Source organism: Populus trichocarpa, chromosome 14, assembly GCF_000002775.5.
Source record: "Populus trichocarpa isolate Nisqually-1 chromosome 14, P.trichocarpa_v4.1, whole genome shotgun sequence".
Taxonomy (NCBI): Eukaryota; Viridiplantae; Streptophyta; class Magnoliopsida; order Malpighiales; family Salicaceae; genus Populus; species Populus trichocarpa.
In genome coordinates, this window is record NC_037298.2 from 10,157,297 (window position 1) to 10,171,895 (window position 14,599).

The 14,599-nt window shown below is 31.9% G+C and overlaps 1 long non-coding RNA gene and 1 pseudogene across 1 annotated transcript; one reads left to right on the plus strand and one right to left on the minus strand.

Annotated features, from left to right (window-relative positions):
• Positions 1–1,063: 1,063 nt before the first annotated feature.
• Positions 1,064–2,306, minus strand: LOC7468482 (uncharacterized). The gene is made up of 3 exons (XR_002977508.2): positions 2,156–2,306; positions 2,032–2,070; positions 1,064–1,947 (listed from the first exon to the last, which is right to left on the minus strand). It is a non-coding gene; the product is annotated as an uncharacterized LOC7468482 (long non-coding RNA).
• Positions 2,307–12,157: 9,851 nt separating this feature from the next.
• Positions 12,158–13,081, plus strand: LOC18105318 (oil body-associated protein 1A-like; annotated as a pseudogene).
• Positions 13,082–14,599: the final 1,518 nt, after the last annotated feature.

Genomic DNA, 14,599 nt, shown 5'->3' on the forward strand with positions numbered 1-14,599 from the left:
ACCATTAATGTTTTTGGCCAAAATCTATCAAACTCCCTCTCTTCAGTTAAACTTTCTCAGTTCTTTCTTTTCAGTTATATTTTCTCAATTGTTTAGACCATGAGATCTCTTGCAACAATTTATTTTCAATTTCTCTCTTATATTCAATATAATGGCCTCATCATTTTCTTTCTCATGACTCCATCATTGTCTTGCCTTCTCGCTTTCTTCCCGTTCTCTGGTATCATGACCACCATCATCGTTCTTTCATTTAGCTTCCTCGCTCTCATTTCTGCTACCATAGGATTACTTCTTCTCACCTCTCATTGTCGAAGGTTTAGAACAATGGTTTTTGGCAAATGAGTAAATGACGGGTTTGCAACGATATGGGTTTTAATCGAGTTGATTATTAGTGGGTGTTTATTTGTAGGAATTTTTTAATGGGTAATTGTTAAATTGGGGTTTTACGAATGGATAAAGTGGAAAGTAAGGATTTTTATAGCTTGAAGATTCAATTTGATTACAAGTAACACAAACATGTGAACGTGATGCATGCAAATCCTTACGTAGCATTTTGTTAAGATAGCGGGACATATATGAATGTGTTCATCTTTTTTTTTTTTTTATTATTGTTTTGGGATGCAAGTTTCCTTTTAATTGTTCTATATTAGATTTATTGCTTATATTTTTTATACTAATTTTTCTTTCATTTTCTTAATTTCTACTAATTGCTCTGATTGAATTTAAAAAACAATGCCACGTGTTATTCAGATCTGACATGTCAAGCCCCACGTTACTTGTCACTGGGAAATTGGGTGGAATCTCATTCAAAGGGTAACATTAAGAAAATATCTAGAATAGAGGGATGTGATAGACAGAAAGAAAAAGGTAGAGGAGCCACATTGAAAGAATGTTAAGAAAAGAGGGATGAAAGTGCAATTTCCCCACACAAGATTTGTTAATCGCTATGATATGCAAATGGAATAAAGTTGAGTATATTTCATTAATTTTCAGATAATATAATTAAGGCTTGCTTTAATCTATAAGACACTAAGGTTATAACCACATAATGCAAATAGGCAAATTAGTTGCAAATAAATCCTTTTGTATGTATTTCTCTGTACAAACTATGGCATTACTTTCCCTCACATAAAACAATCTGTCAGGAAAGGATTTTGTAAATTGAGAAAATAACTAAATCAGGCATTAATCCGCTCTATGCACAGTGAAATCCATGGTCTAACAAAGCAAAACTTCACCTGCAAACCAATCTTCCCGCCATCAGTGACCATCTTAGCATTTTAGAGGGTATTGGCTGGTTTTGCTGGTATGTCACTCGTGTCACCTGTGTAGCACAGAGTGACCTTGGTTTGAATCCCGCTCACACCAAAGATGAGAAGAGGCTTCTGGAAAGGGGAGGGTGATGCTATGTAGCTAAATCCTATTTGACATCCCAATGAATCACCACAAAAATACAAAGAAAGGTAAGTTCATGGTTTGTCCTCTGCCCTCTGCCATTGGAAAATAATAGCAAACACAGGACCAGTACAAAAAGAAAGCTCCAGTTTCTTTTAATTACCAGGAAAACAACTCAAAGGCCAGGACCTAGATAATCTACATCTCATCTTTACGGATTTGAGGTTTCGGTCATTTTAAGTTTTATGGAGTTTCGCATTAATTTCACCCACCATGCATTTGCTGAATGTCGGATGCATTCCCGACACATGAAAAACAATGCAGTAGACACAAGTTAGCTATGGCATCCTCTTCATAGGAGCACTTACAACGCCGATACAAGTTGACTGCATGACTAAGATAACCACTTCCAGGAATCCCAGTAAGAAGAGATGTGATCGGTGCAAATCTGAATAGAATCGCTTCAGGTCTAGCAGTCACTGTCTGGAGCCCATTGGAAAGACTGTTAGTGAACACATCTCCTCCTCTTTTTGTACAAATGATGGTGAGGCCCTGTCCAAGTTGAAAAACGAGATTTCAAGAAAAGAAATTAACGTTGTTACTCTGGAAATTCATAGTACATCTTGTTCGACTTACGTCCTTGCGCTGCATAACGCGATTGAAAACCTCGGGAACCTATATCAAGCCATGACATTCAGCAATTTATATATATCATGTCAGGAAATAAAAGTTTAGTATGTAGAAGAAGAAGGACAAATACTTGTCTTCCATCTCTTGTATATATTCCTCAGTAGAAGGGGAGGACTTTTTCTGTCTGAAAATAGATAATCTCCAAGATCTTCCAAATGCCTTCTCACCTCAGCAGGGGGAATAGGCGAGGAAGGTTTTTGTCGAACACAGATTAAATCTTGACCTCCAACAGCCATCCCTATTATTATATGTGTGCCATATGTACGAATAAACCTGCCTAAAAATAATAAGCATCCGTGTGCCAGAGTGAGCCAAATCAAGCAGGAGTCTATATTGCATCAGATCAACAAAATTATTTAGACAGGCCTCCGAGAAAAAAGACACTCCCTCCGTCCCAAAGAGATTGACCACCTTACGATTTTATGATGTCCCAGAATTGTTGTCCGCAATTTAAAAAGTTTGAAGTATTAATTGCTTGATCTTGATTTTCTTGTTATAGCCCTGATTAAAATCCACCTTAATTCTTTTAATTCCCTCATTAACTTAGATTTAAACCAAAATCTTCATTTGTTGTGTTCTTGAAATATGATTCATGTGACTTAAGGAGCAAATGTCTCGTAATCTTTAATGAAATTTTTTAGGCTTAATTGTAATCTTCATGTACGCTATATATTGCAAGTAATAAAAAAACAAATATATAGCTAAACGTGATTTTAAAAAAAATGTGCTATATATATATTTCTTAGTAGAAAAAAGACTTTTTTTTAAATAAAGATTCAACCTTATTGAACTAGTTGGTATATCATGGGAAATTTCATACTGCTCGTAGAGTAATTAATAATATTTTATTAGTTATTTTTTAAATTCACTTAAAAAAAAAGATAAACATAAAAAAAAGAAGATAAAACTTAAGATCCACATGAAGTGATAAGAATATTTCTATCTAGAATTTAATTATCTCTTCTAATTGTATTTTTTTTTAAAGTGAGCCTAGTAAATAATTAATAGGATGCCACTAGTTATTTCCTGAGCACCATAAAATTTCTCAATGAACTAGTGATGAGAGGTTTGATATACATGAGATTTTATAGTGGGCCGAGACTTGGCAAGCCCTATCATGTTTGGGTTTGGCACAATGTGCTCAAGGCTTGAAACATTACCGAGCCCCATTTTGGGCATGCTTTTTCCGGGGAAAAAAAAAAAAAAGGATAATAAGAGTTTTTTAGACACTTTAAAAATAGAATTAGAGAGAGTTATGAAATTTAAGTTACGTTTGTAGGCTATACACCAAAGGTTTTGTCTTGTTTTTCCCCTCTCTTCTTATTCTCCTACTTTCAATCTTCTTTATTTTCCCTTATTTTATATTCTTCTATAACAGAAAAGTGACTTGTTTTGATAAAATACTTAAAATCTACCTAGAAAAGGATGCAGGATCCCACCGAGGAGGAACAGACTTCTTTACTTCATCTTTCAGTGTTAATGGAGATGCTGTCAAGTGCAAATAGTAAACTGAGATGAAGTAACCGTCAAACGCTAGGTACTTGGAGTCTGCAGTGTCACGAAACCAGTCTCCGCTCAAACCGAAAATAGCATTAAGATACCCAGAAGGAACTTTTCCTTTGATTGAAGATTTCTGATTAAGTAGCTCTGGCATCTGCAAGGGAAGAAGACGACAAATAAACTTGAAATAGAATGTGTTGCTTATCCATGACATAATGCTTATTACGAATGACTTCATATCTACTTGAAATACAAATGTAAACAGACGACTTAAAACAGTTCAATCACATATATTATGAAAATATAGCTTTAAAATTGCATGCAGAATCCACAATTAATTGAAGAAGTGAGGACAAAGAACCAAGTATGATCAGATCAAAGATTTTACGTTGCCTGTCACTTTAAGTGATCTGTAAGAATAAATGGTTCGAGAGACGCAGGTTTGGGAGAAATATGGCTCACGGGACTAGTCATGGCAGATATGCAGGCATCAAGGGCACTGCTTATCTATGAATCTTCAAAAAATGGAGGTGCTTATCAGAATCAGAAAAAAAGAAAAAAGAAAGGCCAACTAGCCACACTGCTAAGTGAGTTTCAGTCATTAATATTATATATGTTACCCTCTATTGACCACCTTTGCATGATTCGTGTAGCTTTTATCAACAATTCTTCTACTACAGAGCATTATAATCTGACAACAGGCTTGATTTTTTCAATACTCTACTATGTAGATTCATCAATTGTCCTACTGGAAAGAACTGCTCCTTTTAACTGTGCTGAACCTAGGCTCACAGAGACCTCATTACCTCAGATTGCTTTGCTGAAGCTCTCACATTTCCATTCTGCTACAAACTCATAACATTAGCCTTTCCTGGACATCATTAAATTAACATAAACAAAATCACGCGTCAAGATGTTCATTAGTCAAGGAAAGCCAAGAATGGCTCATATAACCCCTGACCTTCTGCACTGACAGGACCAATTTCTGTAAAAACGAGTAAGATGCATCTTCTAATCATCTCAAAGAAACTCTCTCTACACCAAACCCTTGTGAGTGTGACAACAAATAATGCTGCTAGCCTGCTACCTACCCCACTACAAAAAAAAAGAGCCTATTAGTAACTAACTAATCTGTTGCAGATAATATTAAAATCTGTTGCTGATAAAACTCAGTAACAGAATTAGCAACAGATAATTTCAGATGCAAATAACAAATGCTAATTTTTTAGCAACGGATTATCCATTGCTGATAATTTAGTAATAGATTAGCCGTTGCTGAAATTCGGTTACTGATTATATAAATCAGCAACGGATATTTCATTGTTGATCAGCAACGGATATTGCGTTGCTGATCCGTTGCAGATCTCCAATGGAAACTTTGTTGCTGATCCATTGCTGATTTGTCCGAATTTTTTAAATTATTTTTTTCATTTATTGAATTTTTTTAATTATTTGTGGATATTTAAAAAATTATAGATAAATATATAAAGAACATAAATTAATACTAGAAATTATTTTATAAAAAATAATAACACAAAAATGCAGAAGTTTAACACTAGAAAATCACTCAAAGGGCTACCAAAATAAAGCAATCATAAATGCAGAAGTTTCTTTGAATTTCTTGATCATTTGAACCTTTTTGTGTTCGAAGAAATACAAATATGTATCATCAATCCCTACTTTACCATAATGGGTTGGCAGCCAACGATTTTAACAATGTCTGTAAGCCTACATTTATCCTTATTGCATGTAACTATACAATTGAATTCCCAATTTCCTTTACTCTCCGCTCTGTTTTGCATGCTATGTTCAACATAAAGCTCAACCCCTCTCTCTCTGTATATATTTTTTTTTTCATACCTCACCCAGTTAATAAATTTAAAATGAAATACATTACATTAATAATTAAAAATATTAGCATGTGATGACAGCCATATTTAACAAATAATTTGCAAAAAATAAAAAAAAATTATTATTCTCATCAATAAAAATTAGTTAATAAAATAAAATACATTATCTCTAAATTACAAATAAAATCTCTCAAATATAGGTTTCTAATTATACATGTCTTAATTTGTTGTACTGTATTCCTTGCAAGATAAAATTTGTTCTTTGCAAGTGGATGTTTGGGAGCACAACACGGTTCTTTGGAAGTGGGAGCACAACACCGTTATTTGTAAGTGGATTCTTGGGAGCACAGTAGAGAAGAAGTTAAAGAAAGCAAAAGTGGGGCTATTGAAAAAGGATGTTTTGGAATTACATGTTCATGGAGAATAATTTAAGAGAAAATGACAGAAGATAGGGTGAGTTTATGGAAAAGGAAGAAAGGGACAAATTGATGGGGTTAGGGTTTTTTATTTGGAGAATGAAAGTTGTCTGATTTTGAGTGGAGTAATTGTCTCCTCCAGTGTGGGTTTTTTTTTTTGTTTATATACCTGTACCAATTAATTATTGACATGTTATTATCTTTTATATATATATATATATATATATATATATATAAAGGTTAAATTTTATTCTTCTCTTTATCAGCACAGTAACTTTTTATTAGCACGGTAAAACGTGTATCACCGTATTAGCAATGGATAATTCGTTACTAATTTTTAATATATTAATTTATTTTTTAGCAACCGATTTTCTGTTGCTAAATCCGTTGCTAATATTAAAAAAATTAGTATATATGTAATCCGTTATTAATTTGTTGTTAAATTTGCATCTGAAATATTCCGTTACTAATTTCCGATGTTATTAACCCTTTTTTTTAATAATGCCAGTATCTTTAAATTTCCCATTTTTATTGTTCCTAGGAGCGTAAAGATTTTAATTTACCCCCAATTAAACTAGTTGATAGATTATTCAGTTCAACACACTAAATCATTCCTAGACATCATCTATCCATAAAGGGTGGTGATGATGCCACTGATCCAAGAATTTATAATGGAGCTCCACACTAGCAAGTGTTCTAATACATTTTTTTTTTTTTAGTTTTTAGTTTAACGTGGGTGTCCGGGTCAGCTTGTGAGCACCTCGACTAATCCTACGGGCCCTGAAGTTAACGACCATATAAGCCTCCAGTGGCCATCATATGAGCAACCACAGGGCTCGAATACCATAGAGGAAGCAAACCTCTTGATCCCAAGCTTTTATCACTGAGTCACCACCTAGATGGTTGTTCTAATACATCTTTTGATTGTTGAGTGGAGTGCTATAATAAACTCGTCGAGTTGCATGATCACCACCCATAGACCATATTCCAGAAAGATCTTAGAGGCTCCATTTTCCCAACTTACTAGTTCTTTCATTTCAGTAGATTAACTAAGAAAGTAGAGTCTACTTTCTTCCATCTTTGTTTCCCACTCCACTGCACTGCACTTAAGCCGAGCAAATTTTTTTACAGCATAAGAAAAATATTCATGCGATAGCAATGTTTTAAAAGAAGTAAAAAAAAATTAAAATTTTGGTAATTGAAAGAGGCTTATATGCTGTCAAAGCAGTGATATATATATATAAAAAAAATACTATAAAATGAGCATCTTATACTTGTACTCACTCAATTAATATGATTTAATTAAAAAAATAAAATTTCTCTTCAAAAAGCTAGTTCAACAAAGCTTAAAAAAATAAATATAAGCTAACCCTTATTACTTTTAAAATGACAAGAAAATCCCATGAAAAGTGAATAAAAATAATAATTAAATGTTGGTGGATGAAAAAAAAAAACTTAAAATGAGAAAAAACCAAGCAAATTCGAGTGGACTTCATAAACCCGGATTTGATATCTCAAATCTACAATCCGTTAAATTCTAAACTTGAGCTCAACTAAGAAGCTCAACACCCAACTAATTAAATATCAGAAGACAAAATTAATAAATTTAAATCGATTAAAAAACCAAAATTCCTTTAAAAAAAATTAAATTTAACAAAGCAAAAAAAGAAAAACCGAGGTCACCCATGTTATTTTTAAAATGACATATAAACCCCATAGAAAGTGAATAAAAAGAATGTTAGGTGATAAAATAAAAAAAAATCTTAAAAAATAGGGAAAAAAAACAAGCAAGTCAGGACAAACTTTGTAAACCCAAGTTAATCTCTTAAACATGCAATCCGTTAAATTATAGACCCAGTCTCATCAACCCAGAAGCTTTACACCTAATGAATTAAATATTATATGATGAAATCAATTAATTCAATCTAAAAACAAAATTCCTTTTAAAAACAACTATATTGAACAAAGAAAAAAAACACTTGAGGCAACTCGTGTTATTTTTAAAATGATAAAAAAATTTCCATAAAAAGCGAATTAAGAAAAACAAAAAAAAAATTGTAAGATGAAATTGAAAGAAAAAATCTTAAAAAAAGAGAGAAAAACAAACAAGCCTATATGAACCTTCTAGACCCGAGTTAATCTTTCAAATTCATAATCTGTTAAATTCTAGACTTTGGACTCAATCAAGAAGCTAAACACTTGACCAATTAAATGTTGAGGAGGATGAAATCAATTAATTTAATTTAATAAAAAAAAATTCTTTTGAAAAAGCTAAATTTAATAAAGACCGAAAAAAACAGAGGCAACTCATGTTATTTTTCAAATGACTGAAAAAATCCCATAAAAAGTGAATAATAAAATAACAAAATGCTGAAGGATGAAAAAAATTAAAAAATAAGCTTAAAAAAAAAACTAAGTAAGCCTGGGTAAACCTCATAAATTCAAGTTAATCTTTTAAATTTGCAAACCTTTAAATTCTAGATTTAAACCCAACTAAAAAGCTAAACACTCGACTAATAAAATGTTAAAAGATAAAACTGTTAAAAAAATCAATCTAAAAATATTTTCAAGGTAAACATTTATTGTTTATTATTTATTATCCCTTAAATATTAATGTAAAAAACTTTTAATTTTAAAATTATCTAACTAAAATAATTAGAGATAAAAAAATTTATTATTATAGTTTTAAAATCTAACTTGAAGATCAATTCAAGAAAAGACTTGAGTTATGATGGGCCACTCGAGCCCGCACATTTATTTTTTTTTTTCTTAACTTTTTAGTGTTTTTATTTATAAACAGACTATAAACAATATATAATATTATTAAGAGTACTGCATTTTCAGTCCAAATCAAGAGATCAGGAAAGAAGAGAATGTCAGCTCATCCAGATGTTCCCGGCGAGCCAACAACTGGCACGGCTCTCCTTGAGACGGCCACAGCTGCCGTTCAAAGCTTTGGTCCTGCTAAGAAAATCCACCAACACCTCTGCGCGTAAGTTAGCCTCCTCGATCCCTCTCTCTCTCTCTCTCTCTCTTCACGTGCACAAGTTATTTGCATAAATCAAATATAATAATCAAGAAGAACTCCATAAGTGAATTGTGTTTATATATTCCTGTAGATTTCACTTTTATTCACATGACATGACTCGGCAAGTAGAGGCGCATCATTTTTTGTGGCCACCAGAACGAGGAAATGCGCCAATGCCTGATATACAGTAGCCCCGAATCGGATGCTGTTAAGATTTTAGCCCTTTTTTGCACTTCAATAAATTCGTATTAGTTAGGAAGACTGTTGGTTTTTTTCTTATTCATTAGCAAACCCCGATTATTAAGTGCTGTTAATCACGGGAATAGATGTCGCTTTATTTTCTAGCTTTCAGTTACTTACATTTTGTATTTAACTGGACTTCATGTCAATGAATGATACTGCATAATTTCCCTTTACTCATTCTGCAAACTTAATTTTACAACAAGTGGTATCAGAGCCTCCCACTGGAGCTGGATTTGAAAAAGCAGCAGCTTTCATTCTTGCCGCAACAAGATATTCAATGGCTTCTAAAAACAACTTTGTACAACCTGCGATTCCACGCTTCAATGGTCATTATGATCATTGGAGTATGTTGATGGAAAATTTTCTGCGATCCAAGGAATACTGGACTCTCGTGGAAATCGGCATTGTTGGGCCTGCTAGTGAGATTGTTTTGACAGAAGCACAGAGACAAACGTTGGAGGATCAGAGATTGAAGGATTTGAAGACAAAGAATTATTTGTTTCAAGCAATAGATCGTGCCATTCTCGAAACCATTCTAAAGAAAGACACTGCTAAAGACATCTGGGATTCGATGAAGAAGAAGTACCAAGGCACTGCACGAGTGAAACGTGCACAACTCCAAGCTCTTCGCAAAGAGTTTGAAATTCTTCACATGAAGGAAGGAGAGTCAGTTAATAATTACTTTGCAAGAACACTGTCAATTGCAAACAAAATGCGCATTCATGGAGAGAGTTTGGAAGATGTTGCAGTCATTGAAAAAATTAAATTTAACAATGACAAGAAAATCCCATGAAAAGTGAATAAAAATAATAATTAAATGTTGGTGGATGAAAAAAAAAAACTTAAAATGAGAAAAAACCAAGCAAATTCGAGTGGACTTCATAAACCCGGATTTGATATCTCAAATCTACAATCCGTTAAATTCTAAACTTGAGCTCAACTAAGAAGCTCAACACCCAACTAATTAAATATCAGAAGACAAAATTAATAAATTTAAATCGATTAAAAAACAAAATTCCTTTTAAAAAAATTAAATTTAACAAAGCAAAAAAAGAAAAACCGAGGTCACCCATGTTATTTTTAAAATGACATATAAACCCCATAGAAAGTGAATAAAAAGAATGTTAGGTGATAAAATAAAAAAAATCTTAAAAAATAGGGAAAAAAAACAAGCAAGTCAGGACAAACTTTGTAAACCCAAGTTAATCTCTTAAACATGCAATCCATTAAATTATAGACCCAGTCTCATCAACCCAGAAGCTCTACACCTAATGAATTAAATATTATATGATGAAATCAATTAATTTAATATAAAAACAAAATTCCTTTTAAAAACAACTATATTGAACAAAGAAAAAAAATACTTGAGGCAACTCGTGTTATTTTTAAAATGATAAAAAAAAATTCCATAAAAAGCGAATTAAGAAAAACAAAAAAAAAATTGTAAGATGAAATTGAAAGAAAAAATCTTGAAAAAGAGAGAAAAACAAACAAGCCTATGAACCTTGTAGACCCGAGTTAATCTTTTAAATTCATAATCTGTTAAATTCTAGACTTCGGACTCAATCAATAAGCTAAACACCCGACCAATTAAATATCGGGGAGGATGAAATCAATTAATTTAATTTAATAAAAAAAAATTCCTTTGAAAACACTAAATTTAATAAAGACTGAAAAAAACAGAGGCAACTCATGTTATTTTTCAAATGACTGAAAAAATCCCATAAAAAGTGAATAATAAAATAACAAAATGTTGAAGGATGAAAAAAATTAAAAAATAAGCTTGAAAAAAAAGAAAAACTAAGTAAGCCTGGGTAAACCTCGTAAATTCAGGTTAATCTCTTAAATTTGCAAACCTTTAAATTCTAGATTTAAACCCAACTAAAAAGCTAAACACTCGACTAATAAAATGTTAAAAGACAAAACAGTTAAAAAAATCAATCTAAAAATATTTTCAAGGCAAACATTTATTGTTTATTATTTATTATCCCTTAAATATTAATGTAAAAAACTTTTAATTTTAAAATTTGCTAACTAAAACAAGTAGGGATAAAAAAAATTTATTATCATAGTTTTAGAATCTAATTTGAAGGTCAATTCGAGAAAAGACCTGAGTTATGATGGGCCACTCGAGCCCGCACATCTATTTTGTTTCTTGGCCTTTTAGTGTTTTTATTTATAAACAGACTATAAACAGTATATAATATTATTAAGGCTCTATTTGTTTGCTGGAAAGTAGTTTTCTTTTTGAAAGTGAATTATTTTTCGATGTTTGGTAGTGTAATAGAAAATAAGTTGGAAAACACTTTCCAGTGTTTGGTTATGTCATGAAAAATGAGCTGGAAAATAACTTATTAATGTTTTATTTTCTCAAGTTTATTAAAATAATGAGGAACAAATCTTACAAAATAAAAAGTTGAATGAGGATGAAATTGAAAAAAATATAATTTCATAAATTATCTCAAATAAAATAAATAATAATCAAAATAATAGAAATTAAATCTAAAAAATAAAAGATGAAGAAATTAAAATAATAATAATTAACATTTCATAAATTATTTCAAATAAAATAAGTAACAATCAAAAAAATGAGGACCAAATTTGATAGATAAAAAATTTCAATAAGAAAATGATAAGGGAAAATTAAATAATAATTATAAAAGTAAGGACCAAAGTTAATATAAAAATTAAATTTTAAGAGATGGAATTGAAAAATAAATATTCAAAACAAAATATATATAACAATCAAAAGTTTAAGGACCAAATTTAATATAATCAGCAAATAATGACATTTCTAAATTTTTCACAACCTCCGGAAAGTGTTTTCCGCTTAAATTTTTCAGGAAAACACTTTCTTGGAAACTAAGCCAAATTTTTCTTTAACTGGAAAGTGTTTTTCGTTGATCAACTTTTCTAGTAGCAAACAAACATAAAAAAATTTGAAAAATAATTTCTTAAAAACCATTTTTTAGAAATAAACATGGCTTAAGAGTACTGCATTTTAAGTCCAAATCAAGAGATCGGGAAAGAAGAGAATGTCAGCTCATCCAGATGTTCCCGGCGAGCCAACAACTGGCACGGCTCTCCTTGAGACGGCCACAGCTGCCGTTCAAAGCTTTGGTCCTGCTAAGAAAATCCACCAACACCTCTGCGCGTAAGTTAGCCTCCTCGATCCCTCTCTCTCTCTCTCTCTCTCTCTTCACGTGCACAAGTTATTTGCATAAATCAAATATAATAATCAAGAAGAACTCCATAAGTGAATTGTGTTTATATATTCCTGTAGATTTCACTTTTATTCACATGACATGACTCGGCAAGTAGAGGCGCATCATTTTTTGTGGCCACCAGAACGAGGAACTGCGCCAATGCCTGATATACAGTAGCCCCGAATCGGATGCTAGCTCGGCTTATTGGGGTGGAGTACATCATCTCCGAGAATCTGTTCTTGACTCTGGCAGACGTGGAGAAGCCGCTTTGGCACACCCATGAATACGAGGTGAGAAGTGGGGTTCTGCTCATCCCTGGGGTCTCTGGTCCTATACAGAGGCAGGATCTTGAGAAAGTCTGCAAGACTTACGGTAAGACATTTCATTTCTGGCAGATTGACAGGGGCGATAATCTGCCTCTAGGCCTCCCACAAATGATGATGTCCTTGACTAGACATGGCCAGCTCTATGATGAACTTGCCCATGGTAATCATATTTATCAATTTAAGATCACCTAATCTTAATTAATTATATCCATAAGTACTGGTTCAATATTTTTGGTGTAATTAATTAATAACTGAAAGCGTTATGGGATATCCTTTGCAAAGGAGAGGGAGAACAGAGCTTAATTACATGAAAGGGCCTGATAATGGGATACATCCACTGGCCAATGGTGGTGGCAAGGGGCTCAAGACGTCGCTGAGGGAGGACAACTGCATGCCCATCGATTCTGTCCCCAGGGTCTTTGTCTAAATAAACTAACCATACGCGGTGCGTCGTAAAATATGTAATTCTAGCTTAATACAACCACTACAAGATTTAACAGTTTTATCGGCAGAATTTTTTCGTCGGCGTAAAACACATATTTTGTCGGTAATTAATTTACCGACAAAATCACCGACATAAATGCTCAATCGGTGAATTTTTCATCGGTAATTTTTTATCCGTCGGTAAATCCGTTGATAATAAAAAAATAAAATTACCTGCTTTATTTCGTCGGTATATCCCTCGGTAATACTTTTTTTATTACCAACGGATATACCGACGAAATTCCATTGGTAATTCTGTCGGTAATTATTTAAAATCATTTTAAAAAAAATTTATTTTATAAAATTATAAAATAATTAAATTAACATAAATCAACATTGTATAATATATACTCAAAATGCTTGGAAAAAAAAGAGAAGAAAATCAACTCAAACAAATTTGCAACAAATAAATAAAATGAAAAAATAAATTCAACTAAAAAAATTCATATGAAAAAAATTAAGTTGCAATTGCTAAAAATTTAAAAATCCTATAAATAAATCAACTAAAAATTGGTCTCATATGAAAAACAAAATTTCTCACAACAACATTTATACAATTATTAAGAACAAAAACAATTAAAAATAAAATAAAAAACAAATATAGTGAAAAAAATCATGAAAAAAGAAGAAAAAAGAAAAATCTTACCTTAATGTAGTTGCAAGTGAAGCTAAGGAGAGAAAAAAAAATTTTGTATTAATTAAAAAAAAACTAAGAGGATAAAAGAAGAAAGAAGAAAGAAGAAAGAAAAAGAAGACATACCCGAGTATGGAGGAAAAGAGAAGGAGATGAGGAGAGAAAAGAAGAGAAAGAAATAGATATTGATGTTTTTTACATATAATGAAGAAGAAGAAGAAGAAGTAGTAGAAGAAGAATTATAAGAAATGAGTCTGTCTCTTGTGAAATAAAGGCATTCAGGCTTTTTATTGGGACGCGTTAACGACGGATTTACCGACGGATAATTAAATATTAATATTTTTTAATTATTCCGACGGAATTACCGTCAGTAATATTTAATTTAATTTTCAATTTCGTAAAAAGTTTTCAGAAACCGCCAACAATTACCGATAATTTTTCAATCCGTCGGTGATTCCGTCTGTAATATTTAAATGAAAATTTTAAATTGATTGAATTTTTTCAGAAAACCGCCAAATAACACCGACGACTTTTCAATCCGTCGGTGATTTTGTCCGTAAAGAACAACAATTAACAGTGCAATTAAAAGGTGAACAGTTCTGGAGCTCTCTGAAAAATTCCGTCGGTGATTCCCTTTGTAATTGACATGATGAACAATGTTCACAGTTTATCAACGGAATTCGTTGGTAAAAATGACACGTCATTATTTTTTTTGTTTTGTTTTAATTTTTTTTCCACGGTAATTTCTTCAGTATATATCAAGAGAATATTTTCGTTGATAAAATCCCTCAAAAATTTACTAACAAAATTTACTAGGTATTTCCGCTT